General features: G+C 45.9%; 1 protein-coding gene across 2 annotated transcripts in view; it reads right to left on the bottom strand.

The window, feature by feature from the left end:
* Positions 1-7,946, bottom strand: part of LOC138287383 (zinc finger protein 84-like) — a 303,406-nt gene extending 295,460 nt beyond the window's left edge. Inside the window, exons 1-2 of one of the 2 annotated variants that reach the window (XM_069227771.1) lie at positions 7,702-7,946; positions 992-1,104 (exon numbers count right to left, since the gene is read on the bottom strand). The gene's annotated coding sequence lies outside the window, so the exon portion shown is untranslated. Of the gene's footprint in view, positions 1-991; positions 1,105-7,226; positions 7,400-7,701 lie in introns of those variants that run through there. The other variant, XM_069227770.1, reaches the window with a different exon arrangement.
* Positions 7,947-16,515: the final 8,569 nt, after the last annotated feature.

The raw sequence follows: 16,515 nt of genomic DNA, 5'->3' as shown, positions 1-16,515 counted from the left end.
AGCAGGTGGAACATCCGTCACTGTTGTGACAAAATAACCCCTCTGCCGAAATCTAAATCTGGCCCTAAGTGTGTATTTTTTTCTCACTATGTTTAGCCTCTTTTTCAGAACAAAAATGGAGAGCAGCAAATCTGCAAATGTGTTCCAGATCAAATAGCATAAAATTATGTCTCCAAGGCCATAAAATAAATTAAGCTTACATATGAAAGACACTGACACGTGCAGTGAAACGGGGAGAAACAGAGGGTTAGTGGGTCAAACTCATACAAAAGAAGATTATACAAATCAGTCGCGCATGCGTAAAACGACACCACTTGCGTGCTAATGGGAATCATGCACAAAGTCTGGGCGCCTCACAGCTCCAGAAGCAGATCACTTTTGAAAGGCGGCCCAACGGTGGCTAATAAAGGACATAAATGGTCTGTGGGAAGCTGGGAAAAGGGCATCCATGTTGTGTGACATGCACCAGCACTGCAGGCTGGCATGCGCCATTACTGTGCTGAGATATGGAACCTGCATTAAAGCGAAGACAATGATGCATTTAGAGGTAAGAGGTACCTTTTTGCCCTTAAAAGTTAAACTAATTAAAAATTCAAATATTAAAAAGATCACACTCTTTGTCAAGTGCATTTTATTTGATAATGACATTAAAAGATGCATGATTTCCGTTTCAGAAGTTATTTACCAAATTATTACTTGTTCTTTTATGTCTTTGTCCATTCATACATGGCATTCTCTCATATCCTGGGGCTGATGCCAGTGGCCATAAGGATTTAACTGACTGGTCAGCGTGGTGAATTTCTGCTTGAATTTAAATAAAGATGTCCCTTCAAGCCTCATCACCACAGATAAAACATAGAGACCATCATATATCACTGACGTAGGCTGAAGGGGCATCAAGCCAAGGTTTGCTGGTCTATCGCTGGAGAGGACAGCAGATTGAAACAGATACTTTGTAAGAGATCGCTAAAGGTAGTTGTGTTTCTCTTACCTGCAGTGGATTGTCAGTATCTAGGAAGAGCAGGGGGCAGAGCCTGAGCAGTTACACTGGAGATCAGGGATGTGGTGAAGAATTAACAGACTAACACAGGTTACTTGAGTGGCCTGGAAAAATAAAGAAGACAACGCTTCTGAATTCAGGCAACCCATGAGGGTAAAGGAGACAACTAAAGCAGGAATAAAAGCTGGTAAAACAAACTGGCAACAATGTACACTGGAAACACTAAAACCAACAGTACAACATCCATCTCTATAAAGGGCGCCATTTTTTATTCAATCAGTTCCAGAGAGCACTATAATTCTTTCAAAACACAATACAATATAAAAAAATAAATGGAGAATTAAAATAGGGCACCATTGTACCCTAAAATAAGTAAGTAAAAATAACCAGCAACATAGTTGGCAACAGATGTAGATATCATGGCTTTCTTGAGATTTAGTATTCGGAGTAAATACTGAATGGTGTGTAGATGTGTAGGCAGACGTCTGGATCGGTGTGCCCTAGATGGATAATTCTCCAGACCATAGAGAGTAGCCTGACATTTCCACCTGCTTCAAGGAGTTAGTGAATGAATGTGGCTTTGGGGCAGTTATTTTGCCTGGAAGGGGGAACAAACACATGGAACAGGGAGTGGTATATCCGGATCCATGTGTTATTGCCATTCTGAGTAATATAACTCGTAATTCGTGTATTGTGTTTTGAGTGCACCAGCTGGAATATGTGATTTCAGCCACTGATATCCTCACAAAGATACAGGGGGCTTGCAATGGGGCCCGTGGTTTATTACAAAGGAACTTTTGCAATTGTGTTAGTAATTAGTAACTTACATTTTTACAGACATTTGCAGATTCAGACTCAACTGGGTTCATTCACTCAAATAACAAAAATGTGGCATTAACGACAATTAGATTTTTTTAAATTCTAAAATATTCAACTGATTGCGCTCCTCTGCCCTTAAGTCACATCTCACATTCATAGTCATCTAAGTGAACTGTTATTATTCTACAAGAGGTCTTCGTGGAAGCCCTTCTATAATGTCTCTGTTCTCATTACTGATCATTACCCCCTGTCCTTTAGCACCTCGGTGCCTTTCTGTATCGACTTCAGAATATCATGTCTCATTGTCCCTGCTAGGCAGTGCTTAATTTAAGTATGTAGTTTCCGGTGCCGGGCACCAGCACTTAGTTGCATGCGACAGTCTGCCACATGGTGGCGCTGTCTGCCTATTTTAGGTATGAGCATAACAACAGCTGTTTATTAATTCAATCTATATATTAACATAGATTAATACCTGACACCCTAGCCGTTCTTATAGCTTTGGGGGCTTGGGATAATATGAATTGTCACACTTGTTAAAGTGTGACGGTAAACAGTTTTGTTGGTACGGCCATTGGCAGCGCTGGCGAGGTAAATGGATGGTGCACGCTGCGGTGCCGTCCTGACGAGGGTCTTGGCACATATTTTTTCACAAATTAAGCTGCTCACACTAGTCCTCTTCTGTACTTGAAGTTGCACAAGTCCTTATGAAGATGCGCTAATGCAAGAACATCACATGAACTTCTTCCACATTACCCAACTCAAATTTAGTTTTCACTACCATGTTCCTTGAATTTACAATCCATTATCCAACACTGATCGCTGTTTTGTGACTGTACAGCTTTATCAGTTTGCTTAATCAACTGTCTTGCATCTGGAAATGCTGACATTCCCTTCAATACCCATCTTGACATGCACCATTGCTCAACCACCACATTGAGTGCACTGTATTCATCTTTGTTGTAAGCTTGCTTCTTCTCCTTACATTTTCTTTCCCTTTTTCGTAAAAGCCAGCACCCTTCCAGAAATCTCTTTCTTTTTTGTTAACCACCCTGAACATATTACGGTTACCAGTACTTTCCTCCTAAAATTCTAAATGGGATACATACTGCTGAGTTGTCTGGTGCAATATGATAACTCCAAATTTTTCTACTAAATAATTCTCAATATTTATACAATTAGCAACAGTCATTTAAATTCTTTCAGATATGATTTTTTTCTTTCCACTGAACAGTTCTGACGATGACAATGCAATATTCCCTTGTAATTTGTCCTGCTGCTCTCTAAAAAAGCTATGTTGTTTGACAAACATGTAATATTATCTGTAATTGTCAACTGCAACCCTTTGCTTCTGAAATTTTCTTTAAAAAACTCAGCTTATCCACAATAGTTTTGAAACATTTTTCATTTACACATTAAAAAAGATGATCCAGGAGGGGGAGCGTCGCTTGGAGCCAAAGTGTAATGGCTCTGGTGAGCTCCTGGCTGCTTTTTGACTCAGGAGCCTTCTGTGGTCATTCTTCTGCATATCCGACCATGGATCAAGCTTTGGTAAGGGTTATGATGAGTTACTAGCCCATGGATAGACCATTGGTAATCCATCGGAGGTGTTGGCGACCATACTGGTGAGGTATGTTGAGGACTTCCTGACTCCACCATGGTGGCGCCGCTCCCCTAGCACATTGATAGTGTGTGGTCTGCGCTCCACATCAATTCCAGTACCTACTGCCTCCAGGAGGGTGTGATGTAACTTGAAGTAGCATTAGTTCTTCCAGCCGGCGAGGACCAGTGACTACATGTGGGGTAATGGGTTGATGACCTGCCTGACTTCAATATAACGGCGCCGCTCATCAAGCCTTAGACTGACCAGCCTAGGTGCGTGGTCAGAACCCTAGGCAGATACAGCAATCTGCAGCATACGTCGTGGAGTAGTGGTTCATCCATCCTCCATGCCCCCGATTGCCTGGTGAGTTGTAGGACCTGTGGCCTAGACGATCACCACCTCTGATCGCTGCATGTAAGGTGGACCCCTGAACCAGCATTACTAGGACCCACTAAGCCGATTACACAATACGTTATGGTAGCAAGCTATCTTCCTCACTACGTTTTGGTGCGCTTTTGCATAGGTGGCAGTAGGGTTTGGCCCTGCACCTTGGTAGACATTTTACCACCAACATGGTGTCGCAGGCACGGCATGTGTGAGTAGCCCAAGGCTCGTGCCCTACTAAATCCTCAGGGAAGTTTTTCTTTGCTTGCATGATAAATCTTACTAAAAGCACCAGCCTAGGATTGGCCGGTTCTACATTTCACGTTTACAATTCATTCCTTTCAGCCTGATTTCACTGTGTTCCATCTCATCTGCAGGTTTTCAGCCTAATTCTCCCAAAGCAGTGAAATTGAGATATAACCTAGGCACTGTACTAGGGGCCCGCCCCATTCAGGCTCTGCTGCTATCTTCATCACTTCCAGCCTACTTTCAGTCCTTCAATCAACTTGGGATTCTCTACACTGCACGCTGAACTTCTGTGCGGCCTATCAAAAGGAATATGGCAGAAGTTAGTGAGTATAAAGACCCGAAAGACAAAAAAAACACAAAGGTATAGATTTGAAGGGTGAATCATAAAAGGCCAAAACAAATCCTTCTATTCCGGACTCTCTGGTCAAAGATAAGACAGATAACTCATCTATGCTCAACACGATTTCAAAGAACTTGAACTGGGTCTGTGATATCACCCAGAGCACAAAAACCGACACAGACCTCCTGCAAGTCGAGGTCGCTGAAATAAGAAAGAATTTAAAGGACCCTACAGTATGGCTCGCCAATGCCAAGAGTAGAATCTGTTCCCTTGAAGACTAAAACAATTTGCAAGTGAAACGCTTACACAAAACTACTCCTTTCTGACTAGTCTAAAGCAGGACATAACTGACCTAGAAAACAGAATAGAAGAAGCAATTTCAAGATCTTTGGACTCATGGAAGACCTTGAAAACCATTCATCATCTGGGATTGACTTTGTTTCTATCTGGATTCCCCCAGTTTTGGACATCTCTTTCATTAAAGATTTTTAACTTGAATGGGCTCACAGGGTTTCACCCTTTAAACCCAAAAATGCTACCTCTCCAAGACTCTTAATATTCAAACCTCTGAAACAGCTACATTCTGAACAGATGAGGGGCGGAGCTAATCACCATGCTGTAAGCAGCTAGCCCATGCCTTTTTTTGACACCATACCTAGCACTGGACACCAGCCCAGGTGCCCCGATAGTTGATACCATGGTGGGGGCCACAGGCAAGGTATCAGGCGAGGGAAACCCACAGGCCAGTGCAGGCACCCTGGGACTGCAGACAACCTGGTGGGGGCAGCAGGAGAGGTGTCAGGTGAGCGAGACCCACAGGGGGCCTGAGGAGATCGACCGTAGGCAGCTCACCAAAAGCAACAATATGGCGGCCCTCTAGGGAAGTGCAGGCCACAGTGCTCGTCATCTGGGTGCCTCTGATGGGCGGGGGGGTCACGCAACAAGATCAGCCATGGCGTGCTCTGCGGGAAAGAATCCCCCGCCGTGCCCGACCAGCGAGGAGGAATTGGGCTGCGGCTCTTGGCCCTTTGATTGCAGAGGCGGAGCTCCGGTGGGTCTCAGGCAGTCTACTACCTATGGGAGTGCCAAAACCTATATCAGGTTGGTGGACCACCAAGCCAGCGGACAGGTTTTCCTATGGAAAACCGACGGCGGGACTGTTACCGCCAAGATCTAAATCAGGCTAAAAGTGATTTGCCCAGAATCACAGGATGATGAGCCTCCTGCTGAGACTCAAACCTGGTTCACCACCTTCAATGTCAGACGCTATAGTCATTATGTCCCATCCTCTCTCCTTACATGGGTCACGGTACCCCTCCCTTCCCAACGGCAATGAAGAGCCTAGTACTCTGCTGATTGGCAGATATATTTTATGCCATGCTCTTCTGGCATGTGTCGTTGTTAAATGAAGTTGCTTAACCTCAACCAAGAACAAAGGGTTAAACTGTGCTGTCAGATAAAAGGACACTAGCTAGGCCTCCTGACTCATAGCATAGCTGTTCCCCTCTGTAAAGTCAATTGAACATGCATTCTATAGAGTGTTTTCTTTTCATAAATTATGCTGTAGTGTGGTAATAACATGTCAAAACCATATGGTATAAATCCTTCCTGGCTGCTGTATTAAGTGTAATATGCAAATTATTACAATTATTGTGGGAGGGGATTAGCTGGATGAGACAGAATACAAGCGGTTAAGTTCATGCCTGAATAGACCTCAGTTGCTTTCCTCAGCCAAGTCATTATAAACATGTATGTTGTAAGGCAGGGAGCAGGTTTTCTTCTGTCAGTTACACTGTACTGTGGTATTAAGACGAGACTTGACCTTTGGAATGTAGTTGTGAAAGTGTTTGTTAACAAATGTGCTCTAAATATTGTATTTCTAGACCACACGTATGGTAAAAATGTATCATGCATTACTGGACTGTAAAAATTAGAGGCAGGTGGACTGATCACCCTAACAGCAAGTCTAACTAGGCAAATTCCTAAAACAGTAGTCACTAGAGGTGCCAATAGAGGTGCATCAGCCCGGCATCCTCTTCTACCTTCAAGGCCTCTTGATGCGCTCTCGGTCATCGTTTACTGGTATTCTTCAAGAGCCCCTTGATGCAGCAGAGATCTGGCTTGCCAGCGCTGTGGGATCTTTGCATATTGGTTACGCCTGAGAGGGGAGCCACCACTGCCTAACAGCTCTACAAGAAAGTGTAGTGTCCCGCTAATGCTGCGGGCCGGCCCTGGACATTCCATTGTTTGTGCGTTGTGGTGCGTGGGAGCACCTCTTGCCTTCGTTACTGCAGGGAAGAGGGGGGGCCGCCCTGGGCATATTTTCTTCGGTGCGCGAGAGCACCATTATTTAAAAGGAAAAGGGCGACCGGCCCCAGCCACAATTTGGCACCTTCGCTCTCCTCCTCTGCATGGCACACGACAGCGCCAAATTAAAGGGAAAAAGGGGGGAAACGGCCCCCAAGTCATTTTCTTTATTCTTGGTGCCCAATCGCACCATGTATTTCACACGCGGCCGTAGCAGCATGACACGCTGTGGACCGCATTCTTTTCCTGGGGGCGACCGGCCCCGGCCATATTTTGGCACTTTCACTTCTCTCCTTCACAGCGCGCGACAGCACCTTCCGCCCATATACTGCGCGGACTCAGCAGCCTTGTCTCACACTGAGGGCCGTGCTCTATCCGATTCTGGGGGGAGGGTGGGTGGGCTCAGGGCAGTTTTCCTCAGGGGCACGGGGGAAAAGCTGCACTGCGCGCCTCGCAGCTCTTTAATTGTTTTCAGTGCCCGCAGCCGTTCTGGCAGTGCTGCGGACGCTCCGATCGGCAGCACTCACCCCCTCATTGACACCGGTGGGGCTGCGACGGCCTCACTTCTCCTCTCTCCACCGATTGCTGTTTCAAGTTCATGTCTGCAACCACGTGGGATTGCAGATCCCACTCGTCGCCAATGTAGTGTTGGGGCCCTAGGCCCCCATGCTACTAAAAGAGACGACACGGACACAGTTGCTTGGTAGGTATAACTGGCCCTGGGCACGTGCACCCGGCTCTTTTTATTGGCAGGGTCACCTGACCGGTGACGCCTGTGTTGGGTGGGTGTGGGGTGTAGGTGGGAGGCCAGCCCTCAACAGAGAGGCTGGCAAAACACTTGAACGTGTCAAGCAGGACACTACTGGCGCTTGGCTAGGCCCATTCACTAAATCTCTGGCTCTTGTAATTACATACACAAGCAACGCAATCGTAAGAACAATAGAAGTACCAGTGACCCTTACTGACCATTCAGGATGGGAACAAATAAACAACGCTCCTTACCTTATCTCAGTTTACATCCCGAGTGCCAGGCGGTGACAGTAAGCCGCATGTGTGTGGGCAGGCACAGGGAGGAGGCCGTCTGTGAGAAGCCTGGCAGAGCGAAGAGACAGGGCCATAAAAGTAACTCTTTTATCCAAACTCAACAAAAAAGAACAGAAAAGCCGAGTGTGGACAACTAGAGAAGGCTCAGTTTGGGTTAAAGTCCGGAAAGCACAAGGTGACACGACATGCGCAGGGAAGGCTGATTGGCGCCTCTGCGCATGCGTAAGAGACACGTTCGTGCAGTTGAGGGTGACACTTTGCCACATCAGAGCATGCGCAACAAATAGACACGTTGTACTCCTGAGCATGTGTAAATAAGAGACACTTCCGCACATCAGAGCGTACGTACAGATACGCTTCACGACCCTGGAGGAGACACTGCTCACCACTACTGATCTTGAAGGTGAGAGATCCTTTTCTCAACTGCTCTCTACGTATATAGGTAATTGAGTATGTGCAGAACGACACTACTCACCACAACACTTCTGTTACAGTGGAAAGACTCTGCTCACCGCAACAGAGCTTGTGCATGGCACTGTACACTGCTCGTCAACGCTGAGCCTTTAATAATAGCAGGGCACCAACCTTGGAATCAATTTCACCAGGATGAATCCTTATCGTCTTGCCCCATGCCTTGAAGAAAAGTAAAAGTGGCAGATTATATTTTTGGGGAATATATTGATAATGTATGGATACTGTAAGGATTATAAGACTGATTTGGCCATGTTGAGATAAGACCTCATTAGCTTCAGATCACAGCAGATAGCTGCAGCTAGACTGGGCAACATAAACTCATGCATGTAAATATTTTGAAACTGAAAAGATTGAGATTATGAAAAAAACGAAGAAATGTATTTGCCTCACTGACACACTGAAGTCAGTTTTAGGCGGGATACACCTACAATAAAGCAATTCTGGGCATAAAGATTCGTGAGTCTCCTACCTGAATCGGTTCCGTTGGCATTTATGTAAGCAGCAAAAGTATTCTTCACGGGACCACTCGTTTCTTATACTTGGAACTCTTATTGTTCTATGCATACATATTATTGGGTTTGAATTATTTGCATTAGAAAAGTAAAAAAAGAATAGGCATTTGTTTCAAAGCCCAACAAGTCAAAGGGATGCCTTTGCATCCACTAATATTTTCTTGTCCCTTCACAGTGAAAGTGAAAGTTCCCATGATCACTTTCAAGGAAAGTACAGTTTTCCAATAGATGCAGAGTGAGTCTGTTCGTGCTGCACTTCCAGATGCTGTTCTTGTACTGTAGCTCAAACTGCAGCACTTCCAGGAGCACAGACTTAGCACAGGCAGGAAGAACCGAGATAGCAGCCAGGATTCTTCTGCCTGAACCAGGTTTGTATTGTCTTACCCAGCCTGGAAGCATACAAATGAAATATGCCACACACATAGCTCGGTAAGAGACATCTTTTATCTCCAACATACAATCACTAACTGCACGATTGAGCCAGCTTTCATAACCACACCTTAACACCTCCCATCCAGGTAGGTACTTCCTGTTAAAGTCCACCCAGATCCACACAGGGCCTAGCGCACATACTCTCAAAACACTACATCTCCCCCTTTGTTAAATAAAAAGTACAGGTAACATAAGTATCACATTTCTTTAATGAGCATTTGTGGCGCTTGCACCTGTTGGCCAGCTCGGGTGGTATAAGGCACTGATGTTAGACATTATGAAAGGGTGTTGGGTTACCTTGGGGGGACAGACAGTTGCAAATGTGGCACGCTTTCAGCTCTTTCTTGACTTGCTCATCTGGGCGAGGGAACCACATTCGGTCTCTTAAGGCTTTCTTGGTGGCTACAATGCCACAATGTCCTTCATGAGGTAGCTCAATGGCTTGCTGTCTTTGGCTTCCAGATATGACGATTCTCAAGCCTCTCGATATGATATCCTCATGGGTGATCAATAGTTAATCCTGTACATTTTTGAATTTCTGAAATTCGACACCATCAGCGAGAGGACGGGTGTTTTTCTTTCATAACTGTTTCATAATGATGTCTTTGCTGGCTAACATGTCCTTGTCTGTGTTGGTCACAGTAACGATTTTCTCAATTGATATGGCTGCTGGTGTGTTGGACCTCACAATAAAGTTGAAATATTCTTCAGCTGCCTTGGATGTCAAACTGTGACGATGTAGCGGCACTCGTGAAAAGTAATCTGCAGGGTTTTGATCTTTTGCTGGTTTGCGCCCAATTTCTTAATCATATTCTTGCAGTCTTAACCCCCACCTCTCTATGTGAAGGGGCATCTTGGCCTTCGGGTTCCCAAAAATTGCGAGCAACTCCTGATGATCAGTAATGACAGTAAATAATTTTCCACATGAAAATGCTTACAGGCCCACACTGCAGCCAGACTCTTCTTTTCTGGCTAAGACTAGACACTTTCTGTTTTGGACAGGCTTCAAATGGCGTAGGCCACAATGTGTCTCATAGCACCCAGGTGACCATTGTGTTGAGCAAGGACTGCTCCCAGCTACACCAGGCTCGCATCTACTATGATCTTGGTATGTAACTTAGGGTCAAAGTATGCCATTTCAGTGGCCTTCTCAATTGCATGTTTGTTGCTCTAAAACTTTGGTCACATTCAGAAGACTATAGGAATGGAACATTTCGCTTTGTTAAGTCTCTCAATGGGGCGCTTACTGTATCAAAGTTACAAATGTATTTTGAGCAGTAACTGGCCATGCCTAAGAAGTACCACAGCATTGTTACATCTTGTGGGGAGCAAGTGGATGACACTGCTTGCACGTTGCCCAGGTCTGAAGTCATTCCCTCATCAGAAAATATTTCCCCAAAGAATTTGAGTTTGGTTTTCTTGAATTCACCCTTTTCTGCACTGAGAATGAGATCTGCATCAGCAAGCAATTGGCAGACTTGCCTTCTCATGTTCTTTCTGTGTTCTCACAAAGATCACTATGTCATCACTGTAATTGAAAGCATTTGTAACAGGTTGAATTATTCTACAAATAGCATCCAGAAATATCTCAGCAGCCGATGAGACTCAAAAACTCAGTTTTTTATATCTGAACAAACCAACATGAGTTAAAAAAAAGTAGTGATGTGTCTACAGTTCTCTTCCAGCTCAAGTTGATGGTATACTTTACTCAGGCCGTGATGTGAAATGACCTTGGCTCCACTGAGTTGCATGGTCAGGTCTGCTATGCAGAGACCAGGATGTATTTTTCTTTTGATCGCTTTGTTAGCCTGGTGCATATCAACACTAATATGCACTGCACCACCACTGTCCTTTTTTGGCACAACACCTAAATGCGAAACCCATGGCTTAGGACCTGTAGAGCATTCAATAATATTGTGCTTTAGCAATGTCTTTAGTTCTTTCTTGTAATTGGAAAGCAACTCTGCGGTGCCATTGGGCAATCAGAAAAAGGTCCTGATAAATGTGAAGTTGTACTTTTATTTTCTTGAGTCTTCCTAGGCCATGAAACAACCACGGAAAAGGATTTACAATTTCAGATTGAGAGCCTGATTTAGATTGTGGCGGTTTTACTGCCAAACCGTTGCGGCGGCAGACCTGAGAAGATCGTCAAGACAGCGGTATTATGCCCACCATATTTAGATATTACAATCCTGCAGGCGGTGTACTTGTCGCGGTTCACTGACGGAGGGAAGACATCGCAGGACACAATGGACAGCAGACAGTGGCAGTGGCAACGGAATAGATGTAAGTCTCACACACACACATGGTACCTTTGCCATATATGTTGCCTGCATCACACATGACACACCACATATACACCATTATCCATTGCCACTCCACCACAACCCAACACGTAGATGCCAAACTCACACATTACCATACATTCGTATCACAACATACACACACTAGTGATGTTGCACCCACAAGGGACACAACCACAACATCCAACACAACTACACACTAATCTGCACAAACACACATCATAACTACACACATCATGACAATGACCACCACTCAACAACACTCACCTGTACGTTGCATGCAGAACCACAGTACGCAAGATATACAACAACATCAATGCCATGCGCAAGTGGCACACATACTGATACAACCATACCACCCACTACACCTCCCTGCACCTCAACCATTCAATCGCATTGCACACATACATACACATACTGACTCACACACAAAACTCGAAGCACAATACAACAGTTACAGGTCGCCTTGCAATGTACATACATGGACACAGTTGACAAGTGTGAATGTACCGTTATTGTGGTGCCAGCATTCATTTACCAATGAATACTGACACCATAATGACAGTTGTGTATGTGTGCAATGTGTTGTGTACCAGTGTCCCCCCCTTCCGTGTCTGACCCACTTGTGTCCCTGACATGCATGTCACAGTAATCTTTAAAAATTACTGTGCCATGTATCTGTCTGCAGCGGTCCTAAGCTCATGTGCAGTGACCATCCAATGTACTCAGTCAATGCAGGTTCCCTACCTTCATCGTCCAGTGACGGGGGTGGGAGGTTGTAGGAGGCTGCCCTGGCTTACAGTGGGTACCTAGTGGTACTTACACTTTGTTCCAGGTCCAGTTATCCCTTATTAGTAGATTAGAGGTGTTCTAGCAGCTTAGGCTGATAGAGGTAGCTATAGCAGAGAAGCTTAGGCTGAACTAGGAGACATGCAAAGCTCCTACTATAACACTTCTATCACTTAGCACTATATCATAAGAAAATACAATACTTTATTTTAGTGACAATATGCCAAAAGTATCTCCGAGGATGTACTCCCTTAGGAGGTAAGTAATATACACAAAATATACACACAAACCAAAATCAGGTAAGTAAACAGTTAGAAAAGTAGTGCACACACTGTAGAACACAATAGACTGCAATAGGAGACAATTAGCATAGGGGCAACACAAACCATATACTCTGAAAGTGGAATGTGAACCACAAAGAGACCCCAAGCCTAGTGTAGTGTGTAGAGGGTCTCTGGGAGTGTAAGAAAACACTAAGGGTGTCCAAGATACCCCACCCCAAGACACTTCCCCAGAAAGACAGTAAAGTCGAGATAGGGGATTCTGCAAAGACAACAACTGACTGCAAAGCACTGAAGACAGATTCCTGGACCTGAGAACCTGTAAAGGAAGGGGACCAAGTCCAAAAGTCACAAAAGTGTCCAGGGGGGGCAGGAGCCCACTAAACCCCGGATTAAGGTGCAAAAGGGCTTCCTCCGGGTGGAAGAAGCCGAAGATTTTGCAACAACGGAAGGTGCCAGGAACTTCTCCTTTGGTCAGAAGATGTCCCACGAAGTGCTGGAGGATGCAGAGTTGTTTCTACGCAGAAGGCCCGCAAACAAGTCTTGCTAGCTGCAAGAGTCGCGGTTGAGGATAAAGGATGCTGCCCAGGCCCAGGAAGGACCAGGATGTCGCCACTTGGAAGAGGAAACAGAGGGGGCGCCCAGCAACACGGGGAGCCCATGCAGAAGCAGGCAGCACCAGCAGAAGCACTTGAACAGGCGTTCAAGAAGTCTGAGCACGAGGGTCGACTCAGCAACACAAAGGAGTGTCCCACAAAGCCAGAGATCAACTCAGTGAGTTGGGCACTGCAGTACGGAGTGCTGGGGACCTGGGCTGTGCTGTGCACGAAGGAATCCTTGCAAGAGTGCACAGAAGCCCTAGCAGCTGCAGTTCACGCAGTACACAGGATTACTGTCTGGCGTGAGGAGGCAAAGACTTACCTCCACCAAATTCAGACAGAAGGACCACTGGACCTGTGGGGGTCACTTGGATCCTGCTCCTGTTTTCCAGGGACCACGCTCATCGAGATGAGAAGGGACCCAGAGAACGGGTGAAGCAGAAGTTTGGTGCCTGCGGTAGCAGGGGGAAGACTCTGTCAACCCACGGGAGATTTCTTCGGGATTTCCAGTGCAGGGTGAAGGCAGACAGCCTTCAGAGCATGCACCACCAGGAAGCAGTCGAGAAAACCGGCAGGATTAGGCGCTACAATGTTGCTGGTCTTCTTCTTGCTACTTTGTTGTGGTTTTGCAGGCGTCCTGAAGCAGTCAGCGGTCGATCCTTGGCAGATGTCAAAGAGAGAAGTGCAGAGGAACTCTGGTGAGCTCTTGCATTCGTTATCTGAAGAGAAACCCACAGGAGAGACCCTAAATAGCCCTCAGAGGAGGATTGGCTACAGAGAGAGGTAAGCACCTATCAGGAGGGGTCTCTGACGTCACCTGCTGGCACTGGCCACTTAGAGGTGTCTATTGTGCCCTCACACCTCTGCCTCCAAGATGGCAGAGGTCTGGGACACACTGGAGGAGCTCTGGGCACCTCCCCTGGGGAGGTGCAGGTCAAGGGAGTGGTCACTCCCCTTTCCTTTGTCCAGTTTCGCGCCAGAGCAGGGCTGGGGGGTTCCCTGAAATGGTGTAGACTGGCTTATGCAAGAAGGGCACCTTCTGTGCCCTTCAAAGCATTTCCAGAGGCTGGGGAGGCTACTCCTCCCTAGCCCTTTACACCTATTTCCAAAGAGGAAATGCTTTGTTCTGCCTTCCTGGGATTGGGCTGCCCAGATCCCAGGAGGGCAGAACTCTGTCTGAGGGGTTGGCAGCAGCTGTAGCTGCAAGGAAAACCCCAGAGAGTTAGTTTGACAGTACCCTGGTTCTATGCTAGAGCCCCGGGGATGCATGGGATTGTCCCCCCAATACCAGCATGGTATTGGGGGGACAATTCCATGATCCTAGACATGTTACATGGCCATGTTCGGAGTTACCATTGTGACGCTACTCATAGGTATTGACCTATATGTAGTGCACGCACGGAATGGTGTCCCCACACTCACAAAGTCCGGGGAAATTGCCCTGAATGATGTGGGGGCACCTGGGCTAGTGCCAGGTTGCCCTCACACTTAGTATCTTTGCACCCAACCTTCACTAAGTGAGGGTTAGACATATAGGTGACTTATAAGTTACTTAGTTACCTACACAACCCCCCCAAACAAAGGACAATAAGGCTAACCTTGGCCAGGTTAGTCTTTATTGTCTAAGCGGTGATAAGTGGAGAGTAGCTCTGCAATAGATTGGTTACACCCTTTATCATCCTCTATGTTGTTACTTCTCTGTGGGGATGTGAACCACCCTGTTTGAAGTTTTTTTTAGCTAGCCAACAATGTGAAGTTATATTCTTAGAGTTCCTATTAGTAAGTTTTAGTTTAGAGCAGTGGGAATTGTCCACTGGACCTATATCAAGTGATGGGAATGCCAGGCAGGGATGCTGTCTCAATAAAGCCATAGCTGGGCAAAAACTTTGTCCATATGGCTGTAAGAGAGAACAGGGTTGCTGTTTCTCTTGAGTTGGAGCAGGGCAGGGCTACTGTCCTATGAGCCCCACACTAGGGCAGGGTTACTGTCCTAAGTGTTGTGAGGCAGTGCAGGGTTGCTGCACTAAAGTTTCTCTGGGAGGGTTGGAGGGATGCTCCATGTTAACTAAAGTGGTGCACTTGTTCTCACCAATATTAATTATCCAACAGAGAGGTACTTCCACCTCAGGGAGTACAGCTGTGCTAGCTGATGGTTCCCTTGGTACAGGTGCCACCCCAGGAGAGGTTTCTCCCACCACAGGAATGGTATCCTGAATGGCAGGGTGGGTAGGGGACACTTTGATGCCCTTTTTACCTGTTATTGGAGAAGGATCATGAGTTTTCAGGCCTTTTCCTCTCTTTTGCTTTTTCATTTCAGCTGAAATGAGAGGAAGCAATTCCTCAGGGATACCCAGCATGGCTGCATGGGTATTAAACTCTACCTCAGCCCAACCTGAAGCCTCTAGGTCATTACCTAAGATACAGTCTACAGGTAAGCTAGGTGATACTACCAACTGCTTAGGGCCAGTAACTCCACCCCAACTAAACTGAATTATAGCTAAGGGGAGGAACTTAGTGGAGTTATGGACATCAATAATCTTGTACTGTTGTCCAATGATGTGTTGTGCAGGAGACACTAGGTTTTCAGTCACCAAAGTGATACTGGCACCTGTGTCCCTGTAGGCCTGAGCCTCAACACCATTTATTGAAACTGTCTGCCTGTACTTATCCATTGTAAGGGGACAAGCAGCCAGTGTGGCAAGGCCAGTGCTACCAGGTGTGACAGAAACTGTCTTGGGACTGACTACCCCAGTTTCTATGATGGACCCAAAAGTGAACCCAACTACACCCTTATTTTGACTGTTGCCAGCAGTCCCACCACTATTACCACAACTGCTAGGGGCACTAGAGTTTAATGTATTAGTGGTGGTAGGCTCAGGGGGTTTACCTAGGCAGGACTTATCCCCTGGCCTATGGCCTTTAATTTTACAAACATAGCACCAAGGATTTTTTAATGTGTGTGGGTTGTGAAGAAGAGGAAGTAGATGATTTATCCCCACCCCCTGAAGAGTGTTTAGGATTTGAAGAAGGATCTTTAGTTTTACCTTTATCCCCATGCTTATCCTGAGATTTGTCACCCTCTTTCTTCTTGCCATCCTTGTCACCTCCTGTATGAACTTTTCTGCTCACTCTTGTTCTGACCCATTTGTCTGCCTTCTTTCCCAATTCTTGGGGAGAGGTCAGATCTGAGTCTACCAAGTACTGGTGCAACAAATCAGACACACAATTGTTTAGAATATGCTCTCTCAGGATTACATTATACAGGCTTTCATAGTCAGTCACCTTACTGCCATGCAACCAACCCTCCAAGGCCTTCACTGAACAGTCTACAAAGTCTGTCCAGTCTTGAGAGGATTATTTTCTGGTGTCTCTTAACTTAATC

The sequence above is a fragment of the Pleurodeles waltl genome, chromosome 4_1, assembly GCF_031143425.1.
Source record: "Pleurodeles waltl isolate 20211129_DDA chromosome 4_1, aPleWal1.hap1.20221129, whole genome shotgun sequence".
Classification (NCBI taxonomy): Eukaryota; Metazoa; Chordata; class Amphibia; order Caudata; family Salamandridae; genus Pleurodeles; species Pleurodeles waltl.
The sequence above is the reverse complement of the archived record's forward strand: the minus strand, read 5'-3'. Positions and strand labels throughout refer to the sequence as shown.